Source organism: Lichenostomus cassidix, chromosome 14, assembly GCF_008360975.1.
Source record: "Lichenostomus cassidix isolate B80296 chromosome 14, HeHo_3.0, whole genome shotgun sequence".
NCBI lineage: Eukaryota > Metazoa > Chordata > Aves > Passeriformes > Meliphagidae > Lichenostomus > Lichenostomus cassidix.
This window is the reverse complement of record NC_139495.1, coordinates 6,298,706-6,324,105: the sequence shown is the minus strand read 5'-3', so window position 1 is coordinate 6,324,105 and position 25,400 is coordinate 6,298,706. Positions and strand designations below refer to the sequence as shown.

General features: G+C 39.9%; 1 long non-coding RNA gene across 2 annotated transcripts in view; it reads left to right on the top strand.

Annotated features, from left to right (window-relative positions):
- LOC146430725 (uncharacterized) overlaps positions 1-22,791 on the top strand; it is a 59,107-nt gene extending 36,316 nt beyond the window's left edge. The window contains exons 2-3 of one of the 2 annotated variants that reach the window (XR_014855235.1): positions 22,363-22,516; positions 22,611-22,791. This is a non-coding gene — a long non-coding RNA (uncharacterized LOC146430725). The remainder of the gene's footprint in view (positions 1-22,362; positions 22,517-22,610) is intronic. The other variant, XR_014855234.1, reaches the window with a different exon arrangement.
- The last annotated feature ends 2,609 nt before the right edge of the window (positions 22,792-25,400 follow it).

Sequence of the window (25,400 nt, the reverse complement as noted above, 5' to 3'; positions counted from 1 at the left end):
CAAAAGTATACAGTTAGGGCTGATTTCAGCCCAGCAGAGCTGTAAACCAAATTAATTTGGTTTCTGCTTTAACTTTTTCCACACTTTGTTTTTGGGTTCTCATATTCTGCTCTGGTTTCCTTTACTCTGCTTAGATAGGCATTGCCAGAGGTGAGTCACACCTGAATGTCCCTTTGTAATGGATCTGGTGCAAATTATTATTTCTGTCTCCCTCTTGTTCAAAAGCACCTCTTGTCTTCTACATCAGGCCTTTGATGTTTTTCATTTGATGATTTCCTTTGCCTTTTAAGCCTCAAACACCCTTCCAGTAGAGTTTCCTTCAGAAGATGTTTGGGAGAAGATGGGCTCTGACCACCATTGCTGCTGTAGGAAGAGGGATTTTTGTGGATTTGCAGTGAGAGGGAAGAGTCAATGTCTCTGACTATAGCTTGCTGGCCCATTTCAGATCAAATCTGGTCCTTTCAAAAACCAAATGGGCCTAACATTGAGGGGGGATTTGAGTAGCGTGATTCACAGCTGAATTGTATAATTAGTGGGCCTGATAGCTGCAATCTGTGCTGACAAGCCTGCAGGATCATTCTGCAAAATCTATCAACCTCAGAGTCCTGGCTTTTTTTTTTTTTTCCCTTTTCAATAATCCTTACAATGGGAAGGGGTAAAGATGGGGGGGGGGAAGGCAAGGATAATTTGTGACATGTATTTCTCCCAGACAACTGGAAAGGAAGGCTTTGGCCCAGCCAGGAAGATAAACAGTGAATACAAATTCTGAAAGTTGAAAGGGCAACCTAATAGGGTAGAAAAAATAAACATTACTCTCGGCTTCCTATGAATGTTAACATTTTTCTCAGGTTTACACAGTGATCAGTATTTAACACTGGCTGATCCTTATTTTAAAACTGTTGACATGAGCAAGCGATGTGGGGCTTACCATTAACGTCAGTGGGAACAGCCTCAAACAGCCATCACAGCTCCAGCTTTGCACTGCTTCTTGGAGGGGGAAGAAGTCAATGTTAAAAGCCTCCCAATGGGGCTATTGAAGTAAAAACCAAAAGAGCTGCTAGTTCTATGGGAAGATTATTCCCTGTGGCAAAATGTGTGTGTTGAATAATCTACAATCCAGCCTTATTCTGCTTCCAGTTTTCTTAACTTACTTGCAGAGAACTCAGTGAGCCTTAACAACACTTTCCCTTTTTCACCTCATTTTGAGGGATGCTGCTCTCAGTCCTGCAGTCCTACAGCTAAACCAATGTGCTATCAAAAGGTGATCAGCAGAAACACAGAAGCCAGTGCATCATCCTTCCCACTCTTTGGGGAATTTCTTACCCTTCTGTTTCTTAGACATGTCAAATGTTCTGTTCTGTAGGTAGCACACTTCAGCACCTTCCTTTTTAGCCAAAGGAAGCTCTGTTGCACAGCTCTATCCTCTCACTTTAAAGCTGCAGCAATGCCAACTAATAGACACAGTTTGCAGCTAAAGAAATGTTAAGCTGCTTGGTTTTTCTTGTGTGTGTATGCGTCTGTGTGCTAAAAATGGAGGAGGAAGGATTAAAACTTTACACAGTCTGGAGGTAGCTAAATCTACTAAATATTGTATGACTGTCTTTGCCATCAATAATTCAAAGAACTTGAGTCCAAAATGGCAAAAATCTCCCTTGGACAACTGTAGCTGCAGGCACAACAGAAAGGTTTTGAGCCAATTGCGGACTTGGTGCTTTGTTGGCTGTAAAGGTTGAAGAGCACCTGATGTCCCTGCAGTCATTAAAAGAAAACAGAAGAGAGAAGGGTAAAGCAGAATATTGCTGCAGAAAAGGCAAAGTACATTTTGGCATTCGCTGTAATTGTATTGATAGAAGGGAGGGTGCTGAATATCTGCTGCAGCACAAGGAATGGTACACTGAAATGCCAGATTAATTTAGAAATGTATCGAGCCCAATTATATCCTTTTTGTGTAGTGACATCACATAGTCCCTGCTCTCTTTTAATCATCAGACTGGATGCAGAGAAGGAAGGTAGAGCATGGATTTTTGTCACCTGTAGGATGCAGGTATTGATCTGTGTGCCCACAGTGCCAGCAGGAGGATGGAAGGAGCGAGAGCTGTGACATTATTCCAGCACTGCAGGATGGCTCAGTGTGTGCACAGCAGTGCTGGGCTGTGCTGTTTTCCTCAGCCTTTGCTGGGGGATGCAATGTTAAAACATGTGTCCCAACCCCTGTGGACCTCAGCCCTGATGGCAAGGGTCTGTTTTATGTATTATCAGAGATGTACCACTTGGTGTACTACATCTTACTGAGAAAAGCTACTGCCAGAGCTTGAAAAACCACCAGGGGAAATGGAATGAATGCTAGGAAGAGGAAGAAATTGCAAACAAGACATTACTAGCTAAGGAAACATGGTGCTTTTTTCTCTTAAGACCCTCATCAGCCTTCATTCCTCCTTAGCTCAAAGATTATTTAACAGAGAAAGCAAATTCTATGTTCTGAAACTTGGTTATTGACAGATGCAAATTTAACTTCCATCTGGAATGGGTTCAAGAGTTGGCCCTAAAAAATCCTGAGGTGATAAATCCAAGAATATCTTCTTTCTAATTCCCTCTATTTCTAGAATTTCAAATGAACCTTGCACCCAAAAGAGTAGAATATTGAGTTCACAGCTCTAGTCTTCATCATCAGAAATTGTTCTTGCAATATTTCTGGCTAAAGTGAGCAGACCATAAAAGCCTCTTCTCATGAAATTTTCAGCCGAATTTTATGTTACTTCACAGCCTGGAGCAAAAATTTTTCTTTTCTAAAGTTCTTATCTGAACTTCATTGATAAAAGTTTGGGGTTTTTTTTACTGACTACTAACTTGCAAACCTCCAATGTATATGCGAGCAATTCCATTAAATTTAAACATCAATGAAATTACTCAAGTGAATAACTTGAAAAGATCACTCCCTTTAAAGCGTGTAGATAAAATTCTGATCATTTCGCAGAGCTGTGTTTGAACTCAATGACACTCTTGAGAGCACAGAATGAAATCTTGGTTGAACATGATTGACATTTTGATGCTGTGTATTGTCTGACTTCCTCCAGCAGCTTCATAAAAAGCCTATAGCAATAATGGGATCAACTCTTAAGTGAGTAGAGCAAGTTCTCTCTCCACTTCAGGGTGAGAGTGGGTTCAAACGGTTCACCTTCTTTCTGGCTCAGGTCCTGTGGAGTCCCTTGGGCTTTAAGAAAGATGTGGTGTCTGTGAAAATTGTAGAATATCCTGAGTTGAAAGGGACCCACAAGGATCACAGAGTCCAACTCCTGGCCCTGCACAGGCACCCCAACAATCCCACCCTGTCCTGAGAGCATTGTCTGAATGCTCCTGGAGCTCTGGCAGCCTTGGGGCTGTGACCACTTCCCTGGGGAGCTCTTCAGTGCCCAAACACTCCCTGGGTGAAGAATTTTTCCCTGCTATCCAGTCTAACCCTCCCCCTGCAGCCCCTGGTGAGGTCTGACCTCATTCTCCTCCAGGCTGAACAGACCAAGTGCCCTCAGCTGCTCCTTGCATGGCTTCCCCACAAGGGAAGGATTTTGCCAGGATGTCCTCCAAGGTACCCTGAAGGCAGTGACTGACTTTGGAACAGGCCCTTGAAGGCTTTTATGTTAGATTGAAAAGTAATATGTTTAAAACTCAAATTGTCAAAACTTCCTCTTTAATATACTTTAGATTAAGGCCTTTACTACTGCTGACATACTGCTGGCTTTTAAGTAAATCTCTGTTATGTGAGTAGCTGTTGCAAATATGTAGTTTAATATGAAGCATTTTCCTTTAAGCAACATGGCTAAGGATATAAGCAGTGTATTTCCTTTAATGTAGCTGCATTATATATTTCACTTATATTTTAATATAATTATAGGTACAAATTGTTCACATTTGGTTTTATGAAGCCCAGAAAAGTTGTCTTATGAGTCAATATGTAATTTCCTTCTGCACAAACTGCAGAATTATGCATTGAAGCTAAGTACATTGAATAATGGCAATTTACAATTGAATTCCTGTGGATTTACATATTACAATCACATTAATGCTAAAGGAATCTGCAATATTGTCAAATAGGTTAATGGTGGTTACAGTTAGCACTGAGAATACCAATGGAATTAATAATGATTAACCACTTACTTTAAATGTATGCAAAGTTATGCAGCTACCTTGAAATTCCAGCCTTTACTTTGCATGATGTTTTTGCCATTTTGTAAAGTGAATTAAATGTCTGTTCTGAAGGGTTACCCGAACACAAATCTAGGCTTTCCTAGGGAGTTCTGTTCACATCTGAAAACTACTACAAATTTGACTCTAGAAACTGTAGATATTTTTGTTCTTTCCAATGTATTTATTTTCATTTAGAGTCAGTTCTGCTGTCTGCTCCACTCATCTTTCTCATGCCTTTCCTGCAACATACAATGCCAGACTGACAGAATTATGCTACTTATCCATGCATATCATCCTAAAAATCCCTTTCCGTCAGTTCTTTGCTGTGAAAACTAAGAAGTCCAATAAGAGACTCCCAGTGACTTTGAGCTGGCTCATAAATAACCCATCCATCTCCATTCTAATCTTTTCCAAAAAAATTTGTTCACGGGAAGCTTTCGAGATAAGCAACCAAAAATAGATGTTGAGAAATTGGTGCTACTTGGAGATGAAACCTTAAATCTGGACACAATACCCTTTGTGCACTGTGGTATCATACAGGAACTCTCTGTGGTCTTAAGTCTCCTTTAAGAAGAAAATGCAAATACATTCAGGAGAGCATGGAAGAGGGAAATAAATGGCACTGTAAATGAATGAGGCCTGTTATTTGTACAGGCATTAATATTTAACTGTCCTTTTCCACAGGCTATTAGCACTTGAATTTCTAGGATGTCAAAGTTTTTCCTGCTTTGGATGAAACATAGATTTGATCCTGGCAGCCTTTGAAAGGTGCTCAGATTTTATTTTGTGGATCACAATACATGGAGTGTATTTGAGATGTGTTTAAAGCTGCAAAGCATCCAGCCCAGGGCCTTGGCAGCCTCAGCTCTGCATTTTATCCTGTTTGATTAGCTGGGGAAAACAGCCTTGTACAAAAGATTGGAGGGGATTTTGGTGTGCTTTTGTTTTACCCTCCTGCTCAGCATGAGTCAATGGTATGTGAGGAGTATCTATTAATGCTTCAGTCAAAGCAGGGAATGATTTTTAATTGTTTCAGCACTTTTGAAATGGATGACCACAGCTGTAAAACATGGAGGTTGAACAAAACATTGAGACTTTTCCCCTGCTTTTAAAAAGAGAAGGGGAAAGGATGAAATGTTTGTTTCTTTCTCCTTCACTTGGAGTGAATGATTGCTGTCAGTAAAAAAAAGAGGATATTGAGAATTCCTTACTGCCAAAGGCCTTAAAAAAAAAGGTTAAATTATAATTTTGTGTAAAAGAATGAATCCATGACACCTCCTGGTCTCTGTATAAGCAAATGGCTAATAAGCCACTTCCAGGAAGCAGTTGGTTTTCTTTCTTTAGCAGAAAAACAAAAGCATGATTAAGCTTTGATTTAGGACAACCCTTTGGTGAACAGGAACAGTGTAAGGAAAAATATTCTTCTAGTCAATTTGCACATTTTATGTGGATCTGTCTAGAAGGTGGCTGTTACAGGAAGATAAGGATTCTAATTTTGTAATTGAGTGCACTCTGAAAAGACAATTAGGAACTAACGTGATAAGTAATTGTAAATTATAACAGCAGAAGAAACCTGATTCACAGTTCTCTGTGGAAACTGTATTTGTGTACTCAAATGATGCATCTGTACTTTTATTTTCCCTGCATGTACATTTTATTCAATAAAGCTAGAAAAAGATTTCTGTATGGTTTGGTTTTAAAAAACAGGAATAAAAAATGCAGATGCATCTCACTCAGCCTCATGCTAATCTCAGAGCAGTGCTGGAATTGTGCTAGGTAGGATTTGGCAGCTCTGCCACTTCTGAAGAATTATATGGGTATGGTGCCTGCTATCCTCCAGTCTTATGGGATTTACAGGATTTTGGTTTATGTCTCTTAGTCTGGGATAAACACCTGAGTCAGTGGAGAGCAGGAGGAAGTTTCAGTGCCTTTGTCATGGCAAGAGAACGACACTGGGGTGTGTCTGGGTAAATCCTTCTGGTGCAGGTCCCAGGAATAGCTCCAGCCCGGTGGAGCTGAGGCTGCAGGCTAAGGAAGGATGCTTCTCTGGTGATGGTGCTGCCTTACTGCCTGGCACAAACCTGCAGCTCTGGGCTTTCGCCTTGCAGTCAACTTTCCACATGATGTTGCTTCTATTTCTGATCATTAAAGTAGCGACTGTTTCATGCCAGCAGGAAAGCACTGTGGTTTTTAGGGAAATAAGTACTCCATGCCCATGGGCAAGGTGTCCCAGCTGCTCTAAAGCTGTTCTCCTCTAACTGGGTCTGCACTGGCACCCTGCAGATGGTTGTAAAAAAAAGGCATTGGTAACACCTACCTCGTTACACTTTCTGCTCTGGGCAGATTCAAAAACTTGCAGGACCCTGTGTCAAACACAGGTGGAGCAGGCACCATTTCAGAAAAATGTTTGTGAATTCTTTTCTGCACTATGCTTGGATTTTTAACTTTTTTTTTTTTTTTTTTGCTAATTCTGCTTGGTTGTATAAATGAACTACTTGAGCATCTTCTCCCAAGGGTTTTATCATAAGTACTAAAATGGTTTCAAGGAGCTGGAAGTTTATTATTAGAAAAAGCAAGGGTCCTGCTTTCTTATCCCTCTTAAGCCTTCTCATGAGTCTGTCCCAAAAGTCCTGTGACTAAGGAATTATCCAGGAATGTTTGGGTGTGAGTGAGGAGACAATGTGATATCCAGCTGAACCAAATTTCCTCTGCTGCTGCCTGGACTGAGTTGTGCTCCAGCAGCAGTGCTACCTGAAGCTCCTGCAGCTGCAGAACATCTGCCCCTGGCAAGGGAGGGTGTGCAGGTCCTGTTCACAAAGGGTTTTTATGGGCAGCCCCCATGGTGATACTCCTGCTGGATAGCCTTTGAACTCTCTTCTGCTAAAGTAGCTGTGTGCAACTTAAATTCTTCACCTTCCTAGGGCTTTTTTTCTAGGAATCATTCCTGGATCTTTGTTTATGATGCTGCTAACCTCATTTAAGGGAAATTGAACTTTTAAAAGGAATATTTCAATGCTTTATTATGCTGGTTTAATCAATTCAATGTGACTCTGTTTTGAGATCATATCATTATTCAGGACTTTTTATTTTCTTGGAATTTATTCTAACTGATGTGTTGATCTGGTCTCCCTGAAGTAAAGCTATTGGAATTTTTTTAGGTTTTCAAATAACAAATATTTTGAATTCTTGGTCTAAAAGGATATTTTTGAAAACTTAGAGCCTGTTTTCCACATGTTCCTATAACTGCAGTTGACGGAGTTTTTATATGCAATCACAAAACCTCTAAAAGCAGCTGGTTATATATAGTTTGTTGAACCATCTTTTATTTTATCCTTATGATAAAAACAGTTCTCTAAGATTCTGGTGGCAGCAATAATTTTTAAATTAATGAAATTGTAACTTTTTCTCTTCTCCTTGTAAATGTCATGGCCTTTTTCAGGGTATATTAATAAAAATACTTTTTGAAGTGTCTGATTATGAAACTGCCACAACAATTAATAAATTTACCGGAAGGGAAAACAACATGTAAACAAAATTAAATACTTGCATGAATGACTTACTGTTTAGGTTTAGGAATAGGGCCATAAGAAATGATGCTTGTCCATTGAAAAGAAAGTAAAATTGCTCTGGAGTTGTCTCACATTTGCAGCCAAGTTATAGTCTCAAAGTCATTTTAGAAAACAAAACCATTCTTGGGTAGGGAAGAGGGAAACTGTGATTAGTTTATCACTGCTGAAATCAGCCTAGTGCTTAAATCAATCAAACCTGTCATATTACTGCTCTCAATTTCCCCAGTCTATGGACCCAGATCTGCCTTAGATACAGCAGTGCCGATTTAGCAGGTGCTAAACCTACAGTAATTTTGTGTATCAGCATTTTTTTCACTTGATAATAAAACTTCCCCACGAGTGGAAGCTGCTGGTACATGGAGACTTTAGTGCCACCATAAAAACAGCATTGTAGGAAAACTGCCTTAAGGTGAGAATGGATGAGTAGTTTCAAAGTTGTTATACAATACCTCCAAACAGAGCCAGGATGGGAGTTCTGAACAGAATCCCAAATGTTATCCTTCTCTGGAGTTTTGTTGATGTATGGTGAAGGACCACGGTGTGATTTAACTGAAAATATGCTGCTGTGTTACAATTTGTCATATAAAGGCAAACTTTCTGTGTATTGCATATAGTTCTCTGTTCAAAGCTCACTAAACTGGTGTTTACTGGCACTAACTGTCCTCATAGCAGGCAGTGTTCTCCAAACTCCCATGATTTGTCCTCATGCCTATGGGGTCTCTTCTGGTGAATAATCACTATGAGGAAAATAAGGAAAAGCAAACTTAGGAGAGCTGCTTTTGCTAAAAAAAAATTAAAATTATAGGCAGACTTGGCTACAAGAAATTGCTACTCAGGAGGACTTCTGAAATCCATATGTGATTTACCAAGCTGGGGACTGTAAACCCTTATATTTTAGTTTATTTCTTGAGCTGACCTCAAAATATTTCAAAGGTGACTAGCTTATATTCTGTGGTGTGGCAGTCTTGTTCCTGTAACTGTTGATGGACTCTGTGCTTACAGACAAGAATTCAGCAGGGACATTTAAACAGGCTTTGCAGCCTGTCCTGGGTGTCTGGAAAGGAATAAATACATGTATTTTAAATTTGCAGTTAGCAGGATAGATATATGCAAAGCAGATAAAAAGCCATTGTCAGTTTTCAAAGAGCAGTGATATTAAACAACATAAAATGCTGTGGGAATCAGGTTTAAGTTTAGATTATTGAAACTGGAGTCTACTTTATTTCTGTACAAATGCTCAGATTTTTCTATTGAATGTCACTGATTCCATCAAATACCAATCCTGACCTCAAACAACATCCAATCAGGCACTACATGGAGATGAGTTAAGGTATATGAATCCATAGCAGCATTAAGGTTTTGCATCTCTCCTTTAAAAACTGGGGACAGATTTGTACCTGTTAAATGATTGCTATCGAGTTAATGTAATGAAAATTACATGAGTGTTTTGGTGACAATTGCTAAGTACTAAAGTACAAGTTAGTAAGGCTCTTCTTTAGCTGAAGTCAGAATAAAAGAGGTTGTAAGGGTGCTGTTCCTAGTGGGCTCATAAATGCATGCAGTAATGTTAACCAGAAGAATTTTTAATATGTATCAATCTTATTGGAACTAGACAGACAAAATAAATCCCAACAAAACCCAAATCTCTCATAATGTTGTTCATGAATATTATCCAAATTCCTGCTGATGTGGAAATTGCCATGTGTACCTAAAAGCTGGGGCCATTGCCCACTGCTTTTCTCATGTGCTTTTGCCTAACACTACTTCATAAAACTCATAAAGGAGCATTTTGCTATTAAAACTTGTTGATTGTAGAGTGATTTAATAACATTGAATTAAATATCTCTCTAGCTTAGAAAGGAAAAAAATTCATTGATGAGAAGAATTGTGGATGTGATCTAAAAATGATGCTGAATCAGATTCCTCTGGGACATTCAGTTCATTCAGAGGAGCTATCTGGGGTACAGGCATATTGTTTATTAGACAATAATAGCTCTGTTAGTTCTTTTTGCAAGCAGGTAAAAGCCTTTTGGCAGTTTTACATTGCTGAAATTCCTGTCACGTTCAGAACCTCTCACAGGAATCTAAAATGTCAGTATGAAATTAAGCATTAAAATTTAAAAGGTTTGTCAAGATACTGCAAACTGAGGTTCTTGTGAAAAATATATATATTATCACACATGCACTCATATATATATATATATATACTCCAATAGAAAGCCTAAATTGTCTTGTGCAGAGAGATAAATATAAATGTATACATATAAAATAATCATAATTGGGAGTTCATTGGTTCCAATACTCTTTTTTTTTAATACTCAAATTCCTAAACCTGGCTGCCTAATTACTATGAAACTTCTTTTCTACAAAAATAATTGCTGGAAACTTGCAGTAAGAATATGAAGCAGCACAAATTACCTTCAGTCTTTGATGTAGTGTTTGTTTGGAGCTGGTGCTCACTAGAGGGATGTGATGCTGTGGGTAAGGCACAGATGAATTCCTCTCTGCAGAGCAGCTACCAGCTGCCTCTCTTACAACTTTAGAAAACAATCATTCACTGCCAAGCCAAGAAAACTCATTAATATGTTCATTACCCAAACCAGGAGCTGATAAAGAAGGGGGTTGACTTCTGGCTATATAAAATTTCAACCCACTGCCACCCTTCCCCTGGAAAAAATACCCCAAAACTAAACAACCCAACACCACCCAAACTAAAAACAACAAAAAAACAACCCAGAACCCAGCCTAGTCTTTTTCCTTTAGAATTCAAAGACGGGTTTTATGTTTCTAATAGCTTTAATTAAAAAGTTTCTCTGTGTTTAACAGGTTCTATCAATCTCCCACCCAATAATTAGCTGTCTGCCATGCCTCAGACAGGACACTTTTTCTCGCTGTTCACCTGTTTTCAGTGGCACTGCAATTGAAACCAAAAGCCCATTACAGCCAGCCAGGAGGGATCTCTGATTTTTAACCATGTGGGGCTGCTCTGCTGCCTGTCAGCTGTCAGCAGATGAGAGCACCAGGCTGCTGCTGGGCCTTGGGACTGCTGAGTTGGGTGTGAGTGTGTGGGGTTTTGGCCTGCCTAAAAATACTCATTTGTGTCCTGATCCTGCTGTGAGAGTAGAAAGTATATGTGGTAAAAAATCCTGGCCAGTTTGAAAGCTGTGTATAGAAATCAATACTAGACATTTTGGGTAAATCTTTGAAAATCAATCTCTTATGTCTATCTTTTGTTTTATACTTTAAATCTCCCTTGGAGAAAGCTTCTATGGCTTTTAATAGATGTGCTTAAAGAGATGTTTATTAAACTAGTTACATTTCCTTCCAAATGACCTACTAATCTTTTCTAAAAAATCAGCATTGCATGCATGTCTGCATGATGCTATAAATGCTCATTCTGTAGTTGACTACGCTTTTGCTTTGATACATATGATCCTGATGCTGTAGGCCTCTATTTTCTACCTGAAAACATATGAAACCCATTAATAGAACTCATTATCATAGGTGTGATTCCCTTCAAGAGGGAATTATGAGCCTAGTCATTGCTGCCCCTGTTTTAGCTAAGCATAGTGCTCACCCTGAGAGCTGAAATAACTTTAAAGGAGTGAAAAAAGGTTTCCCTAAACTATGAAAGCCAAACTGGTAAGATTTTTTTTGTCTGTTTATTTCTTTTTAATAAAGAAGTAGAAACTAAATTTCTCTAGAAACTATCATGAAAATACTCTATTGAGTGTGGTGAACAATCTAGGTAAGAGTTAAATAATGAGATTAGAGCTGGTAGCTCTTTATGGCCTGGGTATGAGTTGGAAGCAGGGTGTGACACTGCCTCTAGCCTCTAACTTTTTAGACCACACAGATAAAGTTTCATGGAAAAATATTTTCAGTGCTGTGTGAATTTCAGTGTTCTGTGATTCCTGTGGCCACACTGAGAGTTTGTGTAACTTGGCTCCAGCTGTGGTTTGACATGTTTTTCTGTTCACTCTGAGCAAGAAGGAGAGCCACCAAGGGTGGGAATGAAACTGGGACATAGCAGTCGTGTCTCAGTGCCACCTTGTCACTCATAAAATGACTATGTGGATATTTTCAGGCAGAGATTTTTCCAAGCTATCACTTGGGTGAGAAAGGTCAACAAACTGTGTCATTGAAAGTATGTCTGGGTAATGAAAGCATGAAACTGGTTGTGTTGGGAAAAAAATTTTACTTTTAGAGGTGCCAACAATATCACAAAATTCCCCCAAACAGTGACTCTATTTGGTGCCTGAATTTTTCAGACCAGAGTAAAAAACAGAGGGAATTGGAAGGGGAACAATGTTCTAGGTGACAACTGGTTATTCCCTCCTAACAACAGGTTTATGTTAGCATATTTCAGTTTAATAGGGTTTTTAAATGCCAGCCAATTACTCCTTGGTATTATTAGTGTTTTAGCACTCCAAACATAAATTAGGGTGTATTAAAATTTGAAGCTCTTGTATGGCTATGTAGGTTATTTGTTCAGGGTTTCACGAGCATCAATTTGGTTCACACATCTAATTATAATCATCATATCAAGAGTGTACGGAATGTTCCAGCACGTGAATCTCTAATATTGAGTAATTCCTTACAAAAATGAGGCAGCCCATATGGGTGAACAGATGAAGTGCTGATAAACACTGTGAAGTAGAGCAGATGCATGAGTTATACCAAAGGTTCCTCACTCCTAATATTTACTGTCCATGAGGAGAGAGGATTAATTTATTGCACACATCTTAAATTCTCTGTACTAAATACGGCAATGGCATTTCAAACCAGAATTATCCAGGGTATTGCTCTACATGGAGATACAGTATGAAGGTTGTTTTTGTGGGTGATGGTGTAATGTTGGTTAGAACAATCACGAAGGATTGTTGGATTGCCATCCTGGTGAATGTCAGCTAAATAATGGAGCAGAATGTTACTTGGACAATGCTCTCTGTAATGACTTTGTTTCTATTGTTCAAAATAATTGATGTAAATTGAACCATTTTGCCTAATGTGTACTGCAGCTGGAGAAAGCCAGTTGCTTATTACAGCCTAAACATATGCATTTTGGTGTTTATGAATGACTTTATTCCTTGGTAATGAGTTGCTTAAGGCAAATGTAGTCGATGGGTACACAGACTCTTTGCTTGTATGTAAAGAATAAAAGGTTCTTGTGTTTGAAGTGTTTGTAAAACTTAGGTTTTGCATGGTTGGGTTTTGTAATAAGGCCTAGTACCTTGCAAGATGATACATAATTTTAAGAGATTTTTGGTGGCAGCAGCACCATGATGTATAGGCAGGTGTTGCTCCCTCTTCCCTGGTCCCTGACTTCACTGGGCTTTGGACTCTGTCATGCTGAGAGAATATTTGTTTGTTCACAAACAGGCCTGAGATGTACTCTGGAGTAAAGCAGAGCTGCAGCTTCTATTCTTTGCCCCAGTGAGAAAAGGCTTATATAGCAGAGCCCAGTACCTTTGTTTGGATCTTAATTGTCACACACCTAAGTCCATAGATAAATGAATATTGTTTTAAGGCTAGAATAAACTTCCATATATTTCCTTGTAACACCAAAACTGTAATGTCTTATGATTTGACACACATAGGTGTTATAACTACAGGTAACAGAGATGGAATCTGTGGCTAATTCTGCTCTCTTAGAGGAAACCCAGGCTGCCTTCCAGCAGCCAGACACAGACTTCTTAATGCGATAATCTGATTGACTGAATTCGATATTGTTCATGAAGGCTTCTTTGCCACAAAATTGGAAAGGGTGTTTTGGGATGTAGATATTAGAAGTGTCTCACAGCACACCCAGATAGTGTTTCTATAAGCATTAGAGTCAGCAAGATTTATTTCAAAGATACAGCTTATTGGAGAAAGCCAGCCTATTAAATGTCTGTTACCAGTGATGGCATTCTGGAAATGGAATTGGTTTTGCTCAGCAAAGAAATGAAACCTAGATTGTTATATACAGGCTACAATAAGCACTGATTTCTTAGCATAAAGACTGCTTGGTTGCTCAGGATTTATTACTGTTTAGTTAAAATATGTTGAGTGAAAAGGTTGATCTGTCCAAATGATTTGCAAGGGAAAGAGATGAAAGTGTGTTTTATCAAAGTTAATGAAAAGCATTGGGGAGATAACTTGTGAATAATTGATTCATGAAACTTCATTTTTGTTCATAAATTTCTTGCAAACAGGTGGCAATAGTCAGATGCATTTAAATTTCTTTTTATAACTTATTTAACTAATTCTTCATCGTTGCTCACTGCTAAGTTGGATGAATTTTGTATAACTTGAGCAATGTTGATTGGCTCACCTGAGTCACTGCAGATCCTACTCCCCGATGAGAGACATGAAATTCTTGGTGCAGAGCTCTGCATTCAAACCCTGCCTAATTCCCTATGGTATTTTTCCAACTTACTGTATGGAGATGATACTTTTATCTGTGGGCCAGGCAGGGATCAGCAGAGCAAAAGTAATTAAACTTGATGTGCAGAAGAGGGAATGTCTTTATTCCCAGTCTTTCCAGCTTTCTCTCAAGGTGAAAGCAGGTGAGTGGCAGCAGGGCTTGGGCTCCTTGCCTGCCCTGCTGCTGGGCTGGGGAAGCACCAAGGAACCCTCAGAGCATGAGAGATGGGGAGAGGGCCATGGAAATGGTAGCTCCCCATCAACGTGTCAAATTGCACTGGAACGTGGGCTTAAATGATTTATAAGATCAAAAAGGCCAATATTTTCATTAAAGGGAAAAAGAGAGAGGGTCATATCAGAATACTCCTTCAATTGGTTTGCTTTTTCTTTTTCCCCCTCTGGTAATGTGTGCACAATCTTTTACATAGAGCATACTCTGTCATACTAGGTTGTTTACAGCTACTTCCATATAATATTTAATAATAACTCTGTCAATATTGCTGGAGAGATGTATGCTTTGTTTTCCTGGAGACATTTAGGAAGTATTCAGGAGTAAGTAATATTTCCATAATCTAAATTCATGCTCTGCCCAAGAGGCCCATGTCTCAGGTACACAGAATTACGTCTCACAAAATATGTTTATTGCTATAACTATCTTTTTTTTATAGTTCAGTTGTTAAGCTAAGTAATGATGTATAGCTGCTTACACCAACATAATAACAATTCTTTCACATTCTTCATTCTTACGATCTCCTCTTCTCCCTGTTAAATATACTTATTGAGGGCTTTGTTAAATGAATTATCAGTGACACATTGGTAACAGTTTCTCTTTTAAAACAAACAAAATCAAACCTAGAAAAAAAACACCTCTCTAGTTACTGTAACTATTGCCAAAAGAGATGAGACAGCATAAAACAAAAGCCTTCCCTGAAAGGATTTTTCTTTTGAAATTCAGATTTTTAGAATACAGTACTGACATAGGAAGAAATAGTTTGGACCCCAAAATAAAAATTCATTTCTACAAGAAACATCACCTTTGAAATGGAACTACAGTAGAAATTGCTCAGTAATATTTCACTTTTTATTTTAGTGAGAAATGTAAAACCTTGAGACCAGGTCTTCAGCTATCATAAAAGGGAACAGCCAGTACTTGACTTGTGCTTGTATAGCACTTCTAGATCATCCTGAGTGCAATAACTACTAAATTTCAGCAGTCACATCAGGAAAATCTTTCCCTTTTAATCAAGGAAAGACAATTGAGTGGTAAAAAGTACTTTCTATATTAAAAAAAAAACAAAGCTTTTCTTGTATGTCAGTATCTTTCCCACCACTGTAGCAAAAATAATTTTTCTTTTTTTTTTTCCCTTTGATGAAGTCAGTAGAAATGGCACATATCAAGCAGCCTTGGTCATTGTGGTCTAAGGAGTTGGTTACTTTTTGATGCAATTGGGATTTTATGAGGTTTGTGTGAATTTCCCTGTGTGTCTCAGCAGGAGGGTATGGCTGGCTGGGGACAGCTGAGTTTATATGCATATTTCTACTTCTGGTACAATTTCCTACTGAAGATTTATTCAGCATGAATATTATCTTGAGCTTTGCTACAGCTGTTGTGTGGTGTGTGCTTGGGTGGTGAGAAGGCAGATTGGAGCCATGAGACTCTACCATAGGCATCCCAAGGTAACAATTCCTATTTTCGTGGCTTATTTGCACAGAAGGGTTGAACGTGGATTTTGAAGTCCTCGTGCTGCAGTGTGGTGCTCCTGTCTGCACTGGAGCTTGGGTGCTAAAATCCAGACTACCAACCACAGCTGCCTCAGCACCAGTGCTGCTGCTGCTGCCTTCTCACACTGCTTCTCATGAGGAAATCCGTACTAGACTTGTTCTTTCCAGTTTTTATTTCCCCTTGTTCTAGAGCTGTTGCTCCTTTGGCTGCTATTGTGAGGGGTGACCTCGTGGTCCTTCAGGTGTCCCCACCTGAGTGGCACTGAGGACATGAGCTCTCAGCAGTTGATACTTTCAGAATAGGGTGTGTGACAACAGCAATAAATATGCTCTGCCTCCTGAGGCAGCTCATGGAAATGGAAGAGCTTTAACTGACAGTGTTTTCAGTAGCACAGGCCCCAGGGAGCCTCAGACAAAGGAAATATTCCATGAGATTTTAGGAAACAGAGTCCTATTCAATTATTCATATTTTCACTCGGTTTTCATTTCTTGAGAATTGCATAAATTGTTTGACACAGGCTTGGTTTAGTTTTGAGGATTTTTGTATGATTTCTTTTGTTTAAAGAATATTAGAAACACTGCTTGAAATGGTAACTCTGCTGTGGATTTCAAAGGGGTTGGGGACTGCCTGGAACTCAGATGGAGTTGGGAACTCAAACCCTCAGGCAAACTCTTAGTTCTCATGTCCATCATTAAAATTGACCTGTAAATAGCTTAAGGGCAAACAGAAGGCAATTATTTCCCTCTTATTTGCTAGAAGATGTGCATATAATTCAGGAAAGTGATATATAGACTGAAAAGGAGAAGCCAGATATCACAGGTTACTAAAATCTTCTAGGGAAAAAGTAGTGAGGGGGGGATGATGCTCTTATCAAACCACAGTGTTTTGGTGTCAGTGCAAAGCACCCAGACTATTGCATCACTGTCTATTTGTTTTGTAACTTCCTTGGTGGTTTTGACAAAACCACTAGTTTCATCCTGTTAAAATGACTTTTTCTTGGCTTTCCCGTGCTTGATGTCTGTATTTAAAAAGCATCATCTGGAACATGGAGACATTATGCTTTTCTGTTTTGTGTTCCCATGGTCAGAAGAAGTAAGTTTTGGGGTTGACACTTTCCAGCATGAGGAACAGGAATGGTTTGGGAGAGCTGTAGTGGTGAGATGTCACAATTAAGGAATACTGTGTTGGCCACAGTCATGCTCCTTTGCTGTAGGAACTCGTGAGTTTACTTAAAGTTGGTTTTTTTAAGAGAGAGACAGGATGGGGAAAGAGAGGAATGCTTGAGATGGCAAGTGCTTGTTGTGGGACAAAGACAGACCTCGAGTATCTAGATTGACCTCCTATTGAATTTCTCCCACTTGTTTGGTTAAGGAGGAGGGAACTCTGAGCAGCCCCAGCTGTGAAAGGGGTCAATCCCTCTCCTGAGAGACATAGTTAAGAGGATTTTCTTGCCCAACATGAGGGAGCTGTCCTAGATGCACACACACTTCCTAGGGTTGCATGGAAAATTAAGGCTGCCTTGGCTATCCCCAGGAGACAGCAATCTCCAAGTAAGAGACATATGTTAGCACTGTCTATTTTAATATTGTCTTTCTGTTATGTCTTGTTCCTACTGGGAGAATAAACTATTTTGAGTATGAGCAGATTCTTTGTTTATGGAGCGCAGCAGGAAGAGCAGCCTGTATCCAACAGACATGGAATACACAGGGAGCTTGTAGGACAGGGTGTGGGGTGGTAGAAGAATCAAACATTGGCACAGCACAGTGGGAAGGGAGAGACAAGCACAGAGAGGAGCACATAACTTTGAAAACAACAATTGCAACCCAAACTTGTTTGCATGTCCCAGTTCTGAGGCCTCACCAGCTGAGATGGATTTATTATCCATGGAGGTAGCATGGAAATATGAGTCCCCTCTGCTCCCAACAGTTATGTAACTTTTGTCTTGTTGATTCTAAAACTGGGTTTCTCTATTTTATAATGAGTAACTTTTAAAACAGAATGGGGCAAAAGTATTTATTACTGTAGAACAAATGTAAATATCGTGCCTTAAAATGCTGCTAGTCATTTATGTGTTAGGATCTAATTATTTAAGAAACTGCCTCTAACTGTTACAGTGTGTTGAAGCTTCCTAGTGAAAGCCATAAACATTCTTATGATCCCCCCTACATTTTTCTATCACAGCAATGTCTATCTCTGAAGTAATTCAGAAGCTATTAGTTATTCCTGGAGTTTTTTATTTTGCTTTCTGGTGGATGGTAGAGCTGTGCAAGAATCACTAGTACTTGCCTTGCTTTTTTTTTTTTCTTGTAGATTAGAATCCTGGTATTCCAGCAATTATTGTGACAGAAGGTTTGAGATGGCTTAAGAAGTATTTTCACAACCATACATCTTAATGTGTAGACTGCTTGCCTTGCAAAAGCCATTTTTCTTCCCATCCACTTTGGGCAAATGCTATGTAGGATAGGTTTGCTTTAGTTCCTGTGGTCTGACATGAGTGCAGGATAAATCAGAAGACTCTTGGGTGTTGCAAACTGCACATCAAGACTTGCACAATGTAAATTTTTCCTGGATTATTTAAATGTCTCCTGTGCTGTCCTGTGAAAAACATTTCCCACTAACCACACTGTAAAAGAATGGTAATGAATATGGAATCTGTCCCTCATCCAAATGAGTTTGATACCTCTGCCCTAATCACCAACATTTAAGGAGTCCATCAAATGCAAAACCATTGTGATACTTCTCGTGCCTGGCTGTGATGAGAAATTATGCATGGTTTTTGCTTGAGGTATGTGGTACTTGTGTGACTGGTACTTACATTTTACATACAGGCAGCATCATAATCAACTTTCATTAAGACTAATGCTGACTTTTGATTTACTACAAAGAGTATTTCGATTAAGTTTAGCATTTTGGATAGGACATGATAATTATCTGGTGTTGACATTCAATTTTGTAGGCCTGAAGTTTGCAAACAAATCCCACATCTTTGTTAGACGTATTAGCAATTGAAATACTCTCCTAAATCACTGTCTGTGTAAATGGTAAATCTCTGCAATCAATCCTGCTTTTCTTTGAAAATAATTTTTGGAGGAATTTGCATAATTGGCTGTGCTTGATAAAATTCTGATGTATAATGTTGTCTTTTAAATGTACTGCTACCTGAAATCATGATGAAGTATCAATATGCAGGAGGTAAATATAAAACAAGCATTTAGTAAAGGATGCAGCTGATCTCATGAGGTGAGGAATGGCATCTAGTGGTGTTATAATTTGAAGTGGCTTGATGTAGGCATTTTGCTATGAAGGATGTGAGAGAAAAGGACAGAACTCCATCACATCAAGCAGCTTTGATTTGCACTGAACTTTGAAGTGAAATTTATGCTGAAAAGTGCTTTTAAAATACAGTGAGGGTGATGCAAATGAATGTCTTCACTTCTGATGCAAATGAAGAGCTCCCTGTATAGACTCTGGGCTCATCCCTGTGTAAAGGCCTGGGTTTCTCTGGAGCTTGGTGGTGTCCCAGCTCCTGCCCTGCAACCTGCCCCACCTGAGTTAGGCAGCAGGATTGTCCCTGCATGTCCTTTGGTAGGTGATTTTGGAGTCATGTCCTGTGCTGTTTACATTCTGTGTGGCGTGACCAGCACTGTCCTCCTCTCCAGCACGTGCTCTGGAGCTGTCCCTGTCAGCACCGTGGGCTCACCCACACCAGCATGGCCAGTGCCATGCTCCTCACCAGGACAGCCTTGAGACCAAAGCTTTGGTAATGCACCAAGGGCTGCTCTTGTATCTGTGTTTCACATCGGTAAACTCCAACCCTGGTAGTGGGAAAATGCATCCTGAGGGTGCTGAGAGGCTGTGCCAAGGAACTGACCCAGAACTCCAGCAGGAGACATGGATGTGCCTGGTGCTTGCCTCTCCTTTCCCTGGGGATTTGGACATTGATGTAATGAGGGATATCTGCTTTCCACAACCTTTGCTGCTCTGTGTGATGGATGTCTTATGACCTCATCTCTGCAGGTGCTGTGATGTGGTTACTGTAATGTGCCTTGGGCTTTTACAGTAAAAAAACTGTTGGTGTGTTTAGGAATTTGTATTTTCCTTCTCTAAATAGTGACATCTGCTGCACTGAATGCTGCTGTTATTCCAGCATTTTCTTTTGAGAAAATAACATGAGTATCTTCTAGCACCCTGGCCATTTCTTAAGATATGACTCCTGGGTCAGATCTGACTAATGGAATGTGAGCAATGATATGGGAATTGTTAAGGAAAGAAGCTCCAATAACACTGCAAGTGTGATTAGAGGTTTGATAAAGCTGACAGTGAACTGTGTGCTGCACATGGTATCAGAGTGGGGATCTTAAATTACAGAAGTAGCATGAAGCATCTAATTTCCATTCTTCTGTACTTGTCAGGGAATCTTTGACTCCTTGAGAACGGTGTTCACGCTGTGGACAGGCACTTCTCTACTACTTAAAAAGAATTAAAAATTGCCTACTGGAACCCAGCAACCATCATACTAAACTCAGGAAGGGTTGGGGTTTTTTTGTTGTTGCTGTTGTTGTTTTATGTTTGAACCGTGACTCTACCATTAAAGAAAAAATTCTTTTTTTTTTTTTTTTTTCCCTGAAAGAATTAGCCATGCCTGTTTTGTATTCTAATTCCAGTTCTTTCTTCATTTTCAATATGCTGGGGTTTGGATGTGCACAACACATCAAAGAATCGAGTTGCTGGGATTTCTGTCACTTTTCTAAAATAATGCATTGCAAGACAAAAACTGCTTCTGCATTGTTTACAATACTTTGTAAAACATCATTGTCACCCTGCCATGGTAAATGCTAACGTGTTGTCACAGCATTGCACAGGAGTGTATAAACTCAGCAGTGTGCACTGGTGTGTTGGGAAGGAAGAACAGAAAAAGATCTGTGGAGGCAGATGGGGGAAAAAGCCCACCAGAGCAACAGCTGCTATTTTTGGGGTGGTTTTCCACAGCCCACTCATATGTGTGCACTGGTGAATCAGGAAGGCTTGTGAGCCTTTGGGGATTCTCTAGAGCCTTAGCTAAGGATTTTTTCAAGCCTTTTCATACTGTCCCCATGGGAAGAAGATGATCCACAAGAAGAACACTCATTTAAAAAATATAATAGGGGATTTCTTGTTTGTTTGTTTCTGCTGAGACCACAGGCAAAAACTTCTTGACTTGAATGCAGGTAGCTTATTTTCCTTTTATTTTTCTCTCAAAATCAGCAGCTGAGTAGACTGGTAATGTCAGCAGGCTTAGCTGAGCGCAGTGGAGGTCAGCAGCACTGCTCTGCACAGTTTTGTGCTCTCAGGTTCATTTTGCAGTTCTGTCACTTTGCCACCTGGGTGAGGAGGACCAGAGTACAGAGAAGGGATGGGAGGTTTGGGGCAGACATTGTACAGTCTTATTGATCAGTAATTTCATTAGTTCTGCAGATAGAAGCACTGATGGCTTCTCTAAGAATCCATTTCAGTTCTGTGGCTGCTAACATAATGGATTTTGGGGAAAGACTTATGGAAATGAGAAGTAATTGGAAGTATTGACAGAGATGCCAACTTTCACGATTTTTTTAACTCTCCTATTGACTCTTACTATCTGTCCAGGCTAACCTCCCAATTAGTGTTCTGCTCTTCCTGACCATTTTCTTATTTCTGCAGGCAGGCTACAGGAATCTGCCTTCTCCTCTGGTGAAGGCAGGGTATATAAGGGAAGACACATGAATATCTCTGAAGCCCTAATTGTGCTCTCCATGTTTTAAATGTGTGGGTTGGGTTATGTGGTTTCATGCCAGAAATATAATTTCTGTCATCCTGTGTGCAGTCAGAACTACAGAGGCAATCCATATCTCCTCACAAGTAAAGTGGTGTTGAAAATTCTATAGGCTCTTACCTGTCTACTCTATCCCTTGTTTGCTTGGAAGCTTGAAATTTGTACAAGCAGACACGTGCAGATAAGGAGGCGGTTTTCCCCTTTATTTATTTTTGATAACACAGCTTATGTTTAATTATGTGGGTTGGGGACAAACTCAACCAATAGACTCATGGAGTCCTTTAGGTTTGAAAAGACCTTTGAGGTCATCAAGTCCAGCTGTTAAGTCAGTGCTGCTGAGTCAATCAACAAACTGTGTCCCCAGGTGTCACAAATACACATTTTTAAAATACCTTCAGGGATGATGACTCTACTGCTGCATTGGACAGGCTGTGCCAGTGCTTGGCAACCCTCTCAGAGAAGAAACATCTCCTGTTATCCAAGAATCCCTCTGGGATAAACTGGTGTTGTCTTGGCTGCACTGAAACTGCTCTGATGCTTCTGAGCAGAAGCCCAGAAAGTTCCTTGAGTACTTTTGTGAAGTCTGAGTGGGGAAAGCAGCTATTGGTGTGTATTAATTTGCTGTGATTAGACATGCTTTGCAGGCAAATATTCTCTTGCAAGTCTGGGATTTTATTTCTTTTATTTTTAAGATAATTTAATCAAGGAAATACAATCTGTGAGACCTGGGCTCCCAAGGCAGAGCTGGACCAGGTGATCCTTGTGGAGGTGATGATGACATTTTCTAAAGTGGAACAGGAGTTGGGAACTCCAGAGTTTTCTCTGACTAATTCAAGGGTTTAAAAGGTATAAGAAAGGAACATGTTTCTCCATTGCTTGTGCTTTGCTTAATGCACTTAAATAGATTAGTGTATAATATGACTACTTTCCTAATTTATAGCCAGAGTGAAATACTGTAAATAAGAGGCAGACAAGAGGCAAACCACCTCCTTAATGACCTCTGTGCAGTGGTGAGTCCTGTAAGATCAATGTACAGCTGAGCTGAGTCAGAATGCCACTGCATTGATTCTGGATTACAGCTAAACCCTAAACAGTCTAATTTGGCTGCTCACTGGTCTTTAGTATTGCGAGCAAACAGCTTTTTAAGGAGATGTTTGTTGAACCTTTGAACTTTCCACACCTTCTTTACCCACCATTTATATGTGTGTGTATATATGAAAGGTGGAAAGAGTTTCTTTATATTTAGTTGGAATGTGCACACTATGAACACATTTACTTTTCAGATTAGTTTTTTTTTAGAGTTTTTCTGCTTCCTGATATCTCTGGGATTGAATACTTTTTTGTTATTATTATGAATGTACCCACAAGTATGTGTGCTGACTCCTACTGACTTCAAAGGACTTCAACCAGAACAGAGGAAACTTTCTGGACCAATCCCTTCTTAAACTCAGTGATCCTTGCAGCAGGTCAAAACAAGATGAAATGAAGCACATACTTTTGGGTGAATGACTTTGCACTTTCGGTCTGTTTAGAACCTGTGCTAAATCCTGAGTTTAAGTGGCTAAAACCAATGTTCAAACTATACTTTGTGCAGAAAAATAATGACCAACGTGTGCTGGTGTTAAAAAGTGAGAATAATGACTTAAATTGTCATTAATTTTTAATATTCTTCATGAATCACAATATCCTTGACTCAATCTCCTGACAGATTGCTTATGCCTCAGACTGCTTGGGTCCTGCCAGGACTAGATGACTTCTTTGTACACCACATTGTGTTCAAAGAATTTAATCCTCTGACTGTGAAGTGAAAACTTTAAAACCATATTAAGCTTTTCACAGCCAGAGACAGAACATTTATTCTTTTAATAATTTTAAAAATTGCCTGAAGATGGATATTAATGTTTGGTTGGTAGGTTTTTGGTTTTTTTTCCCTTTCTGTTTGCATGGAAAAATCTTTCCTCTGTGCTTAACCTTAATCAGCAGTGGATTGATGGTTTAAAGGCCAATCCCTTTCCAGCATGGTCTGCCTGGGAATGAGCAGGGATGGGCAGCAGGTTTGGCCATGGAATTACCTACTTTAACTGTTATTAATTAATTACCTACTATTAGACCTCTATACTGCATGTTCTAGCAAACTGCTCTTGAGAAATATCTAATGGGCATGGGAGGGATTTTTTAAAATTAGCTCTCTGTACCAGATTGTTTCTTACTCTCAGGAGAGATTCTAATGACTGCCCTGTGGTGATGATCATCTTGCTCAAGTTGTATTGTTTTCCTGTATTATCCTATATAGCATATATAGGAGACACTTGTGCCTTCATACTGAACATACCACATTTTCTGCTTAAACTCTTAGGGTTACTTTGAAACGATTTAGATTGAGAAGGCTGAATTCATCCCTGAATGCCTGTCCAGCAGGTGGCATATTGGGAGAATAGGTAGTTCTGGCTCTACTTGAGTGGAGGTTGATTGAGGCTTGAGGTCTCCAAGTGGAATATCAGCATCACATGTAGAGGCTGAATTAGAACAGTTCCACAAGCCTATGAGGGTCCTGCTTGATTTGCCATCTGCAGGAACCCTCCCTGCTCCTCCTGTCCATTTACTGTGGTGAGAACCAGGGAAATTAGAGCTGTGGCTCAGTCATGTGGTGACTCCTCAAAACTATCTGTGAAAAGCAGTGCAGAGACCTAATTGGACTTGCAGGCTTGTCTTAATGAGCAAACTTTCTGAATTCAAACCGATGCTGTGATGCTCAGTTTTAATCTTTTGTAGGGGAGCTCCGAGCAGAAGAAACAACCTTGTTTTGTTACTAACAGCTGGTTCAACAGCCTGTAGTGTGGCCACTGAATGCTCAGGGCTGTGGAGCAGAGAGGAGCCAAGGCTGTGCTGCTGCCAGGCTTGTCTTGATTTTGCACTGGAGGGTCTCTGACGTGCTGCACCAGGGCAGGAGCTGTGCCACAGCAGGGCACAGGGAGCTCTGGAGGGCTTCTGAAGGGGTCTTGGAGGCTTTGGGGTCCCGTGGGACACTCAGCAGTGATGTCCAGCTTCACCAGCACCAGAGACAGAAGCAGTAAACTGTTCATTAAAGTGGTACTCCTGACCGTGTGACAGAGCTGTAAAAGGGTAATAATTCACCTGGGTGTAGTTTTGGGGAAGTAAGAGGGAACTCCAAGGTTGGGATATTGCCTCAAATGGGGTAATGAGCTCTATTGTAGTTAAAATGATCTTAATTGCCAGGAGTGACATTTAATGCCAACCAGCAGATCCTTCTTCAAGCGGATTCAGAAGCAGGGAAGAAAATGTCATCTGGTATTTTTCTAGGAACAAAGGGCACACTTTCAGCTCTGCTCTCAGTGGCTACACCTAATGATTACCCTGAGGAGCCTTGTCTGTCAAAAACATGCCACTCATCACTGATCTCATTTAGGCTTTAATAAAGCATATGACCCAAAGTCTTTCAATTCAGTTATGCTGACGTGATGCCCTATGCATTTAATTAGGGAGCTGAAAAGCCACCAGTGTTTAATTCTCTAACCTAGCTTGTCCCCTCTCCCATCTGCCAGCCTTCCTTTTAAAGCTGGAACTGTAGTTGCATTGTGGGGAAAGCAGAGGGCCAAGGTAATTGAAGAGCTGAGATGGGTGGTCCAATGCATGTGTGCATTTTTAAAAATTATTTTTATGTGTATATATTCAGTGCAGCAGAGGAGGCTGAGCTAATAAGGTTCAGCCT